This window comes from Cupressus sempervirens, chromosome 6 (assembly GCF_028749045.1).
Source record: "Cupressus sempervirens isolate cs-2001-9-10 chromosome 6, ASM2874904v1, whole genome shotgun sequence".
NCBI lineage: Eukaryota > Viridiplantae > Streptophyta > Pinopsida > Cupressales > Cupressaceae > Cupressus > Cupressus sempervirens.
The window spans coordinates 48,522,850-48,535,665 of record NC_143123.1 but is presented as its reverse complement, the minus strand read 5'-3'; the positions used below and the strand labels follow the sequence as shown (position 1 = coordinate 48,535,665).

At 36.0% G+C, this 12,816-nt stretch overlaps 1 protein-coding gene across 5 annotated transcripts in view; it reads right to left on the bottom strand.

The window, feature by feature from the left end:
- Nucleotides 1-12,816, bottom strand: part of ATMND1 (Mnd1 family protein) — a 224,462-nt gene that overhangs the window by 91,989 nt on the left and 119,657 nt on the right. The window lies entirely within an intron of this gene.

Sequence of the window (12,816 nt, the reverse complement as noted above, 5' to 3'; positions counted from 1 at the left end):
CCTCGGGATCCTGAATAAAATTTAAAAGTTCATCAATTTCTCCAAGAGAAATCAGAAAACAAATCCAATATCAAGTATGCCAATGAGTCTATATTCCTTCTTTTAATGTATCCAATTGTGTCTCTCCAGCTTCCCTTTCTTGTCTCCTTGTCTTCTTACCATTTTCTCTCTTATTAACCCTCTTTTTAATATTAAATTACTTTTAATAATTCTGCATTAAGTCCCCATAAGTCAATTTCAATATTTTATTGGTTGGCCTATTAATTCTCTATTGTCACAAAAAAGGGGATATTACAGTCCTTCCTCTTTGAAATTGTTTGTCCTCAAGTAATCAATATCAAGATCCCATATCAATCTGGAAAACAAACTTGCACCTATTTGTTGTGTTACTCTGATCATAACTGCATCAAGCCTCAAACAATGTAGTAACTTGACATAACCCACAAAGTGCAAAGCATTCATCCTATCAACTCCTAGATCTCAAACCAAGCTATCAACCAGATCTTGGGAGTAGAAATAGTAGTCCCCACAAGTCAATTTTAATATTTTATTGGGTTGGCCTGTTAATTCTCTAATGTTCTAGAAAAGGGACATTACATATGAATATTGTTTACTTTCTAGAGATTTGTGCCAGTTGCCAAATTTCTCACCAAGAAATGATGTGGTTGGTAATATTCAAGTATAAAAGGATACATATAAATGGTTAATTTCTACAAGGTCATTTCTATTGTTACATAAACAAATCTCTTTCATCATGTTTAAGAATATTAGTTGAATAATATTTTCAATTATTTAACGAATTAACACTTAGATAATAGCATGCTAATTAATATCCAAATGATAATTACACTGAAGGTGTTCCCTATCTAAACTGGAGTGGCTAACTTTGGATATTAACAATGCAAAATGTTTTATAGGGAATGCAAGACGATGAAAGAAATTCAGACCATTTAATATTTACTATTTTTCATTTACCGATTTGTTCGTATTCATGTTCATTTGCATTGCGCAATAACTTTACACAACGACATTCTTCTTGCTTCGATTGCCAATGTGGGAGAAAATTTGTGGCTAGAAATTACTTAAGTTTTTGCATCTTTTTTATCGTGAAGTATTATTGATTGCTTTCGCCATAGGCTGAAATCAGTATCAATGCAGAATATCTTTTTGACGCTTGAGATCTTGTCACCCGGCTGAAGAGGGGAATCCAAGATAAACCAACTACAACCTGTTCTAAAACTCTCATGTCAAAACATGGAAGAAGAATGATATCATCTAGGTTTTGACATGCATTACTCCTTGGTCTTCTTTGGAAAGTTGTGCAACCATTACAACATGCATTTCACACTAAAAAACTACCTCAATCTTAGGAAGATTAAGAAAACAATTTTTTAATATTATTTTATATATAGATAAATGGTATAGCAGATGAAAAATAGCAAGGTCTACAGAAGAGGAAAGTAGGATATGTTCCATTTTTTAGGATACTCTGTTATCACACGTGAGACCCACATCAAAGGGAGTTAGTATTTGAGTTCTAACCAATCTGAGGGGTTACTCATCCAGCAATTAGAATAGATTGTTGGTAGAAATTTGAGATTGTGTTCCCTTATCATTTAGAAGTGTACAATCTTTTTATGAGTTTTTAAATGATGAATGGTATTGTATATTTTTTTATTATACAAATAGATATATACTATAATGTTTCTGTGAAAAGTAAATAGAAAGATATCAAATTTACAACTTCAAGTTATAGACAAAAATTATAGAAGTGGTCAATTGATTTAGTCATCAAGTATTTATGAGTAAGATATGGGAATCCTCATCAAGAGGAATATTTTTTCACACATTTTTTGGACTGTACCAGTAATTCCCTTTTTCTTCCAACACTTTTTTACTTCTATTTTTTTCAGCAAACCAGAAAAATCCTCACCTTAGAAAGTAATGTCTTGCATGCTATCATCTTGTTGTTATGCAATGAATCTCTTAATCAGCTCTAAAGAGGTTTTATGTGCAGTAGCTTGACCCTTGGTCAGCTCACAACTTTTAGAGTTGAGTGAACATTAGATACAACTATCAGGATTCTTAATTATTATTTTTTTGGTTGTATCCAATCTGTTAAGGATGCCTCAAGCAACACCCTCGTAGGTCCAGCGATGCCCAAAGTGAAAGAGAAATTAAATCCACTCTCGACATTTGGCCTTTAATCACCCATACTTGTTGATGAGCTGACCAATCTATCTTCAAACAAAAATTCCCTAGCTTGAAGTAGATTGTTTCCTCTAGGAATGTGAGCAGCAACTTCTGTGCTAATATCTACACCCTAGTTTATTTGATCTTTCCCAAGATCAAGTAACTCTAGAATACTTGATCCACCAACATAATCCTAAAATAGAAAGAATAGTTGGAAAGAGTTCAATTGGAAAAGAACATTTTATCAAACTATTTGGATTTTCTAGATCGGCCCAATTATCACAAAGACTAAGCATACAACAATACACATCCCTTCTATTTCACCTAATTATGATGTTGTCATTGATTTCATTTATTTTCATTAACATTAACATTTGTCTTCAATGGAGCGACTACGACTTTTTTCAGTGAATAGGGGATTCTTCTACCGCTCTACCAATGGCTATGGGTCAAGTTTCTAACTATTAGCAAAGTGCAGAAGGGGCCATATTTGCCTTTACAATGTTCCTTAAGAAGGGTATTCTTTAAGAACAAGGAAAAACAAGTATGGCGCCAATTCTCCAAACACAAAATCTTTGGAACTTTCTAGGAAGCACGAAGCAGGGAGAATGGTCAGAAATGGAGTGACATATGGCCACATAATTCCACTAAGGTTTCAACACCGACAAATTCCTTGGTTTTTGGCATCACAGCCAAGATGAGAGTTCAGGTGGGGTTGTCAAATCTTAAACAAACAAGACCATCTTTGTAGATCTAAAGGGTGAATTGGAGAAGGAGATTGCCCATAATATTGCAATTTTCTCATAACTTGGATTGATTGGAAGATTTTGGGCTTTGTGGTCAAGCATGCATGATCTCCATGGTTATATTTTTTAGCGGTGGCAAGCTATATTGAAAGGGTGTGTTTGTATTATGTAATGTCCCCAATTTTTAATAAAATATTTTAATTAGGTTAATTAATTAAATGGTCCTAAAATAAATAAAAAATTCACAAGGACTTATTTAATTAATTGATTTAATTAATGAAGGGGCCCAACTTTTATTAATTATCAGTAGGTGTTTTTCGTGTCAACATTCTCTTGTAAACCCTCGAGAGTTTTCTCCGAATGGGTATTTATGTGTTACATGTAGGAAGTTGTTAGTATGCAATTTGGATTATTTCTTTGTAATACGAATTCTCCTTGGAGTTTTGTATAGCTCACCATTTTGAAAGTGGAAGACCTTCCCTACTTGGCTACTTCAGTTTTGGTGGGATTAAACCCTCACCCTATTCCGGTTCTCTGTATTACTTTGCTTCGGGTTTGGTGATAGGCCAAAATTGTGGCAACTAATGAGAAAGATTTAATATTTAAAATGAGCTTCATCTTGGTCTAATCATGTCAATCCGGGGGCACAAGCTTGCGAAAGGTGTCTGGGTAATATACCATCAAGGGGTGCAAGTTGTGAGTTGAGCGATTATGGATGCAGTTAGAACACACAAAAACAAACCTATAGCAAATCAAAGCAATTCTAGTAACAAGAACTATCACTTCCTAGCGACAGAAACTATCACTTCCTGGCAACAGAAACTAAAACACACAACTCTTAAAGTAAACTATTCTAAAAGCTAGAATAAAACATGAAGATGTAATCTAGAATACAACCTTGCAGAAAATGAACAGCACACCCAGGCAAAGATAGTTACAAGAATTTTTACTTCCTACCAACCAAACTATGGAAACGAAATGGATTTGCAAATATTCTATGATAAACACGCTACACAAATGTTTCAGTTTCAAATAAGAGTTATGTTCAATATTGAATTGATTGATTCAAAATATAATTATAATCAAACGAAATCAATCATTTCAAACCTTTTAGAATTCAAGACATGTTTAAATCGTTAAAATGTTTTTCTCTATATATTAATCTCTTAAAACGTATCACACAACACACAATCTTTAAGTAATTTGAAATACAAAATAATCTCACCAAGCATTCCACGAGTGGGCCCTTCCTCTTGTTCACAAGGTAAGTGAAGCAGAAATGATTTTCTACATTGGACTTATCAACAAAACCTCAATTTTATTTCTCAGAAATGATACAAGTAATATTTTGAGTCTCTTTACGCTGCTTATTGTTTATCATATAGGGTAAAAAGATCAACACGTGTAGTATAGCACGATTCAACGCAGAACAGATACTTTATTCATATATGCACTTAATGATTATAATCTGAATACAATGACTACAATGACCACAATGATGATTCCAAAGTCCATCTCGGACGTGTACATATACCTTTCCAAAGGGGTGACTCAAGCGTCACGTGCCTGTTCGGATACTACTCTACCTGTCGGCTACACTATACTTTTTACCAACCACATGATCCCCCCCAAAAGAAAAGTCGTCTTCGGATGACGATACAACAAAACTCAAAATAAACAAAATACATTACTGCATAAATACTAGACAGAGGGATGCGACCCTGGCATAGTGGTCATCCGCATCCTCAACTCGTTCAACTCCGCCCGTAGCTTGTAGACCTGTTCTTTCCTAATCTTCAACTCTGCTTCTGCTTCCGCTTCCATCTAAGGTTCTAGGGCTAACTGCATCATCTCTCCGACTTCGCCCAACTCCTCCTCTACTACCAATTGTTCTTTTTCTACTAACAGGGCTGCCCTCTCGGATTGCCAGGCCGCCCTCTCAAATTCCCAAGCTACCCTCTCTGAAGCTAACCTAGTAGTTGACTCCTCCTGAGCTCTCTCAGTTGCTACCTAATCCGCCTGACTCCTCCGAAGAGTGTAGTACACCTCCTTGTATAACTTCACTATCTCATGAATCAGAGCCTCTACCCGGCTCTCCATCTCAGGGTCTCTCATCATGGCTCAGTCCTGCCACATCTGCACAGTCTCCAAATCCGACCATCCCCTTTCCTCAAAAAAAACTGTAAAAGCAGCTAGAAATCCCAACCTCATAAAGGATATGACTCCCTCCAGCTCCTTCACCACTGACTCCAACGCCTGAGTTTCTATCGAATCTAACACCTGGCGAGCCCGAGTCACTAGGGCTACTACATCCGCAAGATATGTCTCTCTCATCCTTCTCTCCCGCGCTACTAGGTGTTCCTGCTATGCACCCATATCCCTCTCCACTGCCTCCACCATACACTCAACAGCGCTATGCGATACTCCCTCACTCTTTGTTTGCCCAACCTCTTGTAATGGGTTCTTTGGAACTGCTTCCCGTGTGGGTGTCGACAAGTTTAAGCATATCAACAAGCGGAGGAAAAGAAACTTACCAGGATTCCTCGGCAATGTCGCCAAATGTTTACCGTACAGGGTAAAAAGATCAACACATGTAGTATAACACAATTCAACGCAGAACAGATACTTTATTCATATATGCACTTAATGATTACAATCCGAATACAATGACTATGATGATCACAATGATGATTCCAAAGTCCATCTTGGACGTGTACATATACCTTTCCGAAGGGGTGACTCAAGCATCATGCACTCGTTCGGATACTACTCTACCATCGGCTACACTATACTTTTTACCGACCACACTTATATATATGCAACTCTAACAATTTTGCAACTACTTTGATATGTACTCCATAAAAAGAATTATGTAACAAACGTATAACAAAAATTGTAATGTCCCTGTTTTTTGGTGAGTCTATGTAGTTGATGGAGTTAGCTCATCATAACGACCCTCGTGAGCGGATTGGGTGTTTTGGGGGTCTCAATTGTGAACTTACTATTTTTAGTAAGTCTATTTTTGGCAATTGCTATTTTTGGCAGTGCAGTGGGTGGCTCTGGCAATTGGTCGTCACCTACAGTGAATAAGGTTAATAATTGCATGAGCTCTTATTTATTCAATAATTATTAAGTGCATTATTATAATGATATTTATATTATTATAATAATAACATTTAGAGATATTTCTAAAATGTATGTTGGAAAGTTTCTAGTGTTGAGTTCTTTTGGGAAACTTCCACAATTTCTGAAGTGAAGTTTTTTAGGAAACTTTGGCCAACGAAAAATTATAAATGAGAGCTCATTTCTTTGGGAAAAGCACACTTGAATATATATTTGCTTTTTGTTGCCTTTGTGGTTTCTTCTGAGTTCTAAACTGTGAGCTCTTGCTTAAGTATAAGGGTTTCTGAGTTTCTGAAGATTGTCTGGAGTCACTACTGATGTATAGTGATTTCATTAGTTAAATCTCCTATCTATGATTATCTATGTCTGGGAGATTGGCATTATCATTCAGAGATTAACTGGAAGGTTGAGTACAATTCATTACTGAGGTATAATGTCTTGCACATTCTCCTATTGTTTACACTCTAGCTTGGAGATTGAATTTTGGACACTCTATGAACTGAGAAAGGAATTGAATTTTCCTAACACTAGTGTATTGCAATTTGGAAATTCGAGTTTGTGGCATTTGCTGGTTGCTGATTGACTTCAAGATATTGCGTTGGCTTAGCAGTGGTTCTATGGTGAGTTTCAAATTAAATACAACCCATTTCAGAGCTAGGCAACATACATAGTAGGGCCTGCATTTTTTGCCAGTTGTGTGGGGACCCAGTCATCATTCACATGAGTTCTCCAAACCTAGTTATCATCCACGTGAGCAGTCCAGACCAATCATCATTTCATGTGAGCATTCCAAGCATATCAAGGAGGACCTGTGGTTCGCTAGATGTGTTATGGATTGCAAGAACAGATCGGTTTCCAATATTGATCATCTATGATTTTCTATTGGGGCCTTTGGTATACACTTGGAACTGAGGAAAGCCAAATCACATCCCGAAGCTTGCTCCAGCATTCTCAAACATTTCGGTTTGAGCCTATATCAAGAGATCGTTCACACAAGACATTTTGTAATGTCCCCTCTTTAGTATGACATGGCATTGTTCGTGGATTTGCCTATTACAAACTCTCGTAGGCAGATGGGATTGATGAGAGAGTCATTTTGGCATTTATTTGGTGATTGGATGGCTTATAATGCTCTTGGAGATATTATTTTATCTATATGGGGCCTACATGTTATAATTATAAGTTAAGTTGCACTTTTATTTTATAAAGTTATTTAATTATAAAAGTGCATTATAATGAGATTTTATAATGGATGCTTCTAGAAGTTCTTAGTAACTTCTTAGAAAAGTGAATTGCATTATAATGAGATTTTATAATGGATGCTTCTAGAAGTTCTTAGTAACTTCTTAGAAAAGTGAATAAATAGAGGGCTTGGCCTCTCATTTGCATATGCGGGATTTGATAACTCAATTACATCTTCTATGAGCATTTGTGGAGCTTGATAGTCTACAAATATTCGGCATAATCCTTGAGAACAATACCTCTCAAGAGACTGCATAACTGAGGAAGTGAAAGACCTTCTGAGGGGTTGCACATTGGAAGCGGTACTCAGCCATTTCATGTTGATCTTCATTGGTATATTCAGTTTGGACAGAGATTTGATTGAGGGTTTGAAGGTTTTTGTTGCAAGAAGACTTGTGCTTTATTGATACATCAAGAGGATCAGTTCTTGCATATAAATCAGGGCATTTCTGAGGCATTTTTGACAGCACCTGTTATGCAATAACGGGCAGACATTTTTGCTCATAACTTCCAACCGGCTAGGAATCTGATTTTACAATTTTGGGAGGTCATTCTACCACCCTAGGCGCCCCTTTTCTTGGCATTTTCGGCAGCTAACACTCCAGCAATTATTTTTGCCAAGGGCCGTACAGTCTGCACAGGTACGGCTGTACCTGCTGGCCGTACAGGGTCTGTCCAGAGCAGTTTTTCTGGGTGCAGCATTGTTGTTCCAGCTTCAACATTTGACCACAGCATTTTTGGCAGTAATCAGGTTCCATTTTGATTGCATTTGGTTCAAAAAATTGCAAATGTCATATTCAGATATAAGGGTTTAAAAGTTCAGTCACTATGTAATGGTTTTGCAATAATTCAATCATTTGTATTCAGTCAGAGCCTACTGTGAAATCATAATCAGTCCATTCAATAAGGACTCTTAGTGTTGCATATTTGTAATAGTTTCAAGTGTCAATTAATTGCAAAATCTCTGAGGTAAGTGACATCTATATTGAATGCATATCCATTGGTACTGTTTAACATCATTGTTTTGTGTGGGTTTTGGCATTAACAATTTTCAATCAGTTATTTACTATCAGCAGTTTAGTTGATTATATGCCAAGTGTTTGATGGAATTTCCATAGAACATATTCAGTTTCATTCTACAGCAGTACAGTTCAGATTGCATGTTAAGTGTTTGACAAAAATTCCTTACTTCAGCCTTGGTAAGTTTAGCGGTATTTTAGCAAGGATCTTCACACATTTGGCATCAGTTCTGAAAAATTATAACCAGATCGCAGCCAATGTATGGACCATAGTTGGAAAACTTGCCAAGCTCCCCAAAAGTTTAATCAGGAAAAACTCGGCCATTTTTTTTAAAAACTCGGATACCTAAAAAAACCACTAAAATTTAATTCAAAACACATTTTCTTGCAAATTTCAATGAGAAGATGCATCTAATGAGTTCATTATAGAGAACACAAAAGAAACAACTAGGAGTTTAGATATATATAAATGCATAGTGGGTACAAAATCACATTCTCATGCAGAATACCGAAGGCGAGAAGCATAATAGTAAATAGTTTGTGTCTAACTAGAAGTAAAAACATCATTACAATCACATCTTCCTCTTCCAAGCTCTACTAGCATACTGTAACTCTATTTTTCATAATACTTATAGGCTTTTTGCCTTTTGTTTTTAACAGAAATAAAAATAAAAAAAGAAGCTTTTTTGAAAAACTAGGCGATTAATCAAGGATTTTTCCACAAAAACTCGGCAATTTTTCCTGTAGCCGAGTCGCGATTAAATCCATGAAAAATTCGCCAGTCCCAAAAACTCAGCGATTAGTAGAAACTCGCCAATTATTCGGTGATTATGCCAACTATGGTATGGACCATGGTTGGTATTTTCAGAGAACTATAGGCTGTCTAGAGGCAACAACATTCATTTAGAGGGCAATGTTAGGGAGCAAAGAGGCTTGTTTTGACCTGGAAGTGTCTATGTTCCATGATTACATGCATTGGCAGCAAGTTATATTCAACTTCTAAGAGATGTTATCCATTTAAGGGCTCCATCATACCTGTGTTATCCTTCTAGGTACTGTTGTAAGTGATCATTTATATCAGACTGTGGAATTGTTTAGAAATTTATATTTAGATAAATTTCTCAGCTAAATTCATATCAGTATTGTCCTAGAGTTTGCAAGCAATAATGAGTATTTAATTGCATGCCATAAACTTCAATGTAATGTCATATCTTAACTATTCCTATTCAGCATAATAGCATTCATGCCAAGTGCTTGACGAACTATCAAACCCATAAATTAGTAGGAAGAAGTTGCTCTTAAGTAGATATAGCCATCAAGGGTTATTACAGAAATCTGCTGCTTGCAAAGAATAGGCACTTTGTTGTTATCGTTCTAACAGAATAGTGTTGTCTTCATCCATATTCATTGACCTATGGTTTTGAGATGGCTTTGTTGTAACAAAAGACAAATATAGGAAGAATCTGATTGATGGGTTTCCTGTCCATGTGAGACTTGAAAATGCATCTCAACTACACAATCTTTACCCATTATGTACAAAATCCTCAGCAATGACAATGGTTGATTTTGGACCAAGTCTGTTTCCATCTTCTAGTACGCAAATCTCCTTGATGTCCTCTCCACACATACATGTATTGTGGACAAGATCTGCATCAAATATCAATGAAAACTAAATGTGCCTTTATGCCGATAAAAACACTGAAATGAGTGTCACAATGGATATTTGGAGGATCCATAAATTAAAATGGTTTGAGAAGAAATAGAAATAGAAATAGTTGTCATTTGTTTCCTTTGTTTAGAAAGTGTGTCTTTTACCACAAACTAAGGCTTGCAGTCTTCCTCCTTCAACAACATTATAATCATCACTAAGTTATATTGCCTAAGTGTCATCCATTGAAAAGCTGATGGAAATATGTAGTAATCAAAAAGATGCATGGTAGGTTACATGAAGACCCACACTAATAATCAACATGTTAGATAAATACAATCACATCTATTTATTCACATACTTTAATAACTAGATTAAATATTACTCATATATATTGGATCATATGCAACATAGAAGGAGAAAATGGAATTTTAAAATGGATATGGAAATGAGCATGAAGGCTAAAATATGGTATAATTTAGGTCATAAATAGCTCTCATCATTTGGCACACCTAGAGCGCCATCTTTGTCTGCAAATATAATTGGTGAATATCTATGTTCAACATCTATTCTTGTTTGCCATATATGTTGTGCAATTGGTGCCCTAATATTATCTTATCTGCCTTATAATGTTGGAATTCACTGTACCCTCCAGATAGTAGATTCGAACCCCGTATGACACCTTCTTTATTCCTATAAGTGTTTTTCTTTCCTTCTGTGCGACCTTCAGCTTCCTTTCGTGCAGCATGCGGCCTCCAACTTCCTTATGTGCAAAACGTGCTGCTGCTGATTTCAAACAAGAGAAAATGGATCTTGGGGTGGCAGATAGGGAGACGGATAATCACCTCTTCAAGGCTTCTGCAAAAAAGTTGTTGAACCATTCATGGAAAGATGAGAGGGACAAGAAGGAATTAAAGTAGATGCTTAGAATGATGGTCGAGTACATAGATGCCATTCGTGGACCAACCACCTGCTTAGGGCCCTCAATCCTTTGATCCCAAGTCATCCACAAGCCAAAAAGTTAATCATCGAATTCAAAAGGGGAAAATGGTACTTGGAGCATTTGATGAGCAGCTGGAAAACATTGTGCAACAGGGAAAGAACTAAATAATTGAATCTACGAAAGCTTATGAAGACCAGGTCACCGCAAAAGGGGAATTGGATTCACAGATGCTAGTATGGGGAAATGATGAAAATGAATGGATAAATGTGGTGGCACAAATTCAAGTGGTTCAAAAATATTGTCTATTGAAATTTCTGGCTGAGACCTTCAATGAAGTTCAAAGAAGACTAGGGCATCAAATCCACTACATTAGAGGTAAGTTCCTCATCTAACATTTGTTTTCACAGCTTGTTTCTTTTTTTTCAAGATTATTTCAGTTTTCCAACACATAGTGAGGGCATGAGTTAAGCAAACCAAAGGGAATTAGTGTGAAACAACAATTCTTGATAATAACTAATAGTCCACATTGAGGTCAGACAATTCTTGATTTTATTTTTACTTATTAAAATATTAAAAAAATAATATAATATATGTTTCTAACTTTTGAAATGTCCACTTTTTATAAATAATTTAAATTTTGTGACTTGTTTCCACTTGCAGATAAGTTTGCTCCTCCATTGAACCTATTGTGCTAGTGAATAGATATGTTGGTACAGACTATAGTAGTATCAAACAAATGTATCCTGCTACCTAGACTGGTCCAGTAAGAAGACGAAGACTTTTGCAGAGAAACAACTAGAAGGGATGATAGAATTGAAGAAAACTTATTAAAGTGAGAGTCGTAAAAATTATAGAGATAGCTGAGAAAATCTGTAGCACTTGAATGAGTATCCAAGGTGATTAAGATTGATATTTAAAAAGAAATTAGTTGTAAATGAGAAAAAAACTTCTAGTGCAAAAAACAAGAAAATGAAAAGAGGTTCATAGCAGATCATTTCAATGGAGATAGTGTATGAGAAACAAGAAAATGAAAAGAAGCTCATAGCAGATCATTTCCAAGGAGGTAGTCACCTGATATGTGAAGACTATGTGACGAAGTTTTGGAAAGACTCTTTCGATATGCACGCAATTATTCTTGATGAGTTTGTGCATGAAAGGGAAAGACAAAACCAAAGTCTTGGGTTTGACTTCAGATATTTCCAATGATGATTGCCTAGATAGATACTAGTCGGATGAATATGGTACACACACAACCTTTGGAGATGGGTGTTTATGATGGCATGAGTGCTAGTGAGTTTGGGAGTTAACTCTCTCACAAAGGCAACCACTCATGAGGAAGACTAAGAGCACTTTATTTCTAACAAAGCAATCACCCCTTCACACATGGCATGCGGGTATGTTGGTACCTAAGTGATGAATATCCTACACAAGATGAATTTCATTTTGATAGTAATGATATTCTGATTTTTTAGTAGAATGCATGTGCGAAGGATGCCATGGACGGATTTAATGATGATAATGAAACAAAATTTGATTTATCATTGCTTGGAGCTGATTTTAAGAAAAGGCTTCATGAGATTGTTGATCTGCATCTTGTTATTGAGCATCTTCATAACAGAGAAGCACAAGTTATATGCAACAGCAATGGAGCTAACACTGATCGGTATGAAAGTTCTGATTTTAGTATTCATGATAGCAGTGGTTCATTTTTTTTGCGTGAATATGATTGCAAGAATCAATTAGTGGTCATTGTTGATAACCCATTGTTTGAGATGGGTGATGATGACATATGGCAATCCGCTTTTTGAATTGGATGATGGAACAACTCTTAGTTTTAGTGCAGCACTCTGTGAATATAGTAAGGTTTAGGATCCAGAAGAATATTCAAAACCTGAGTTGGAG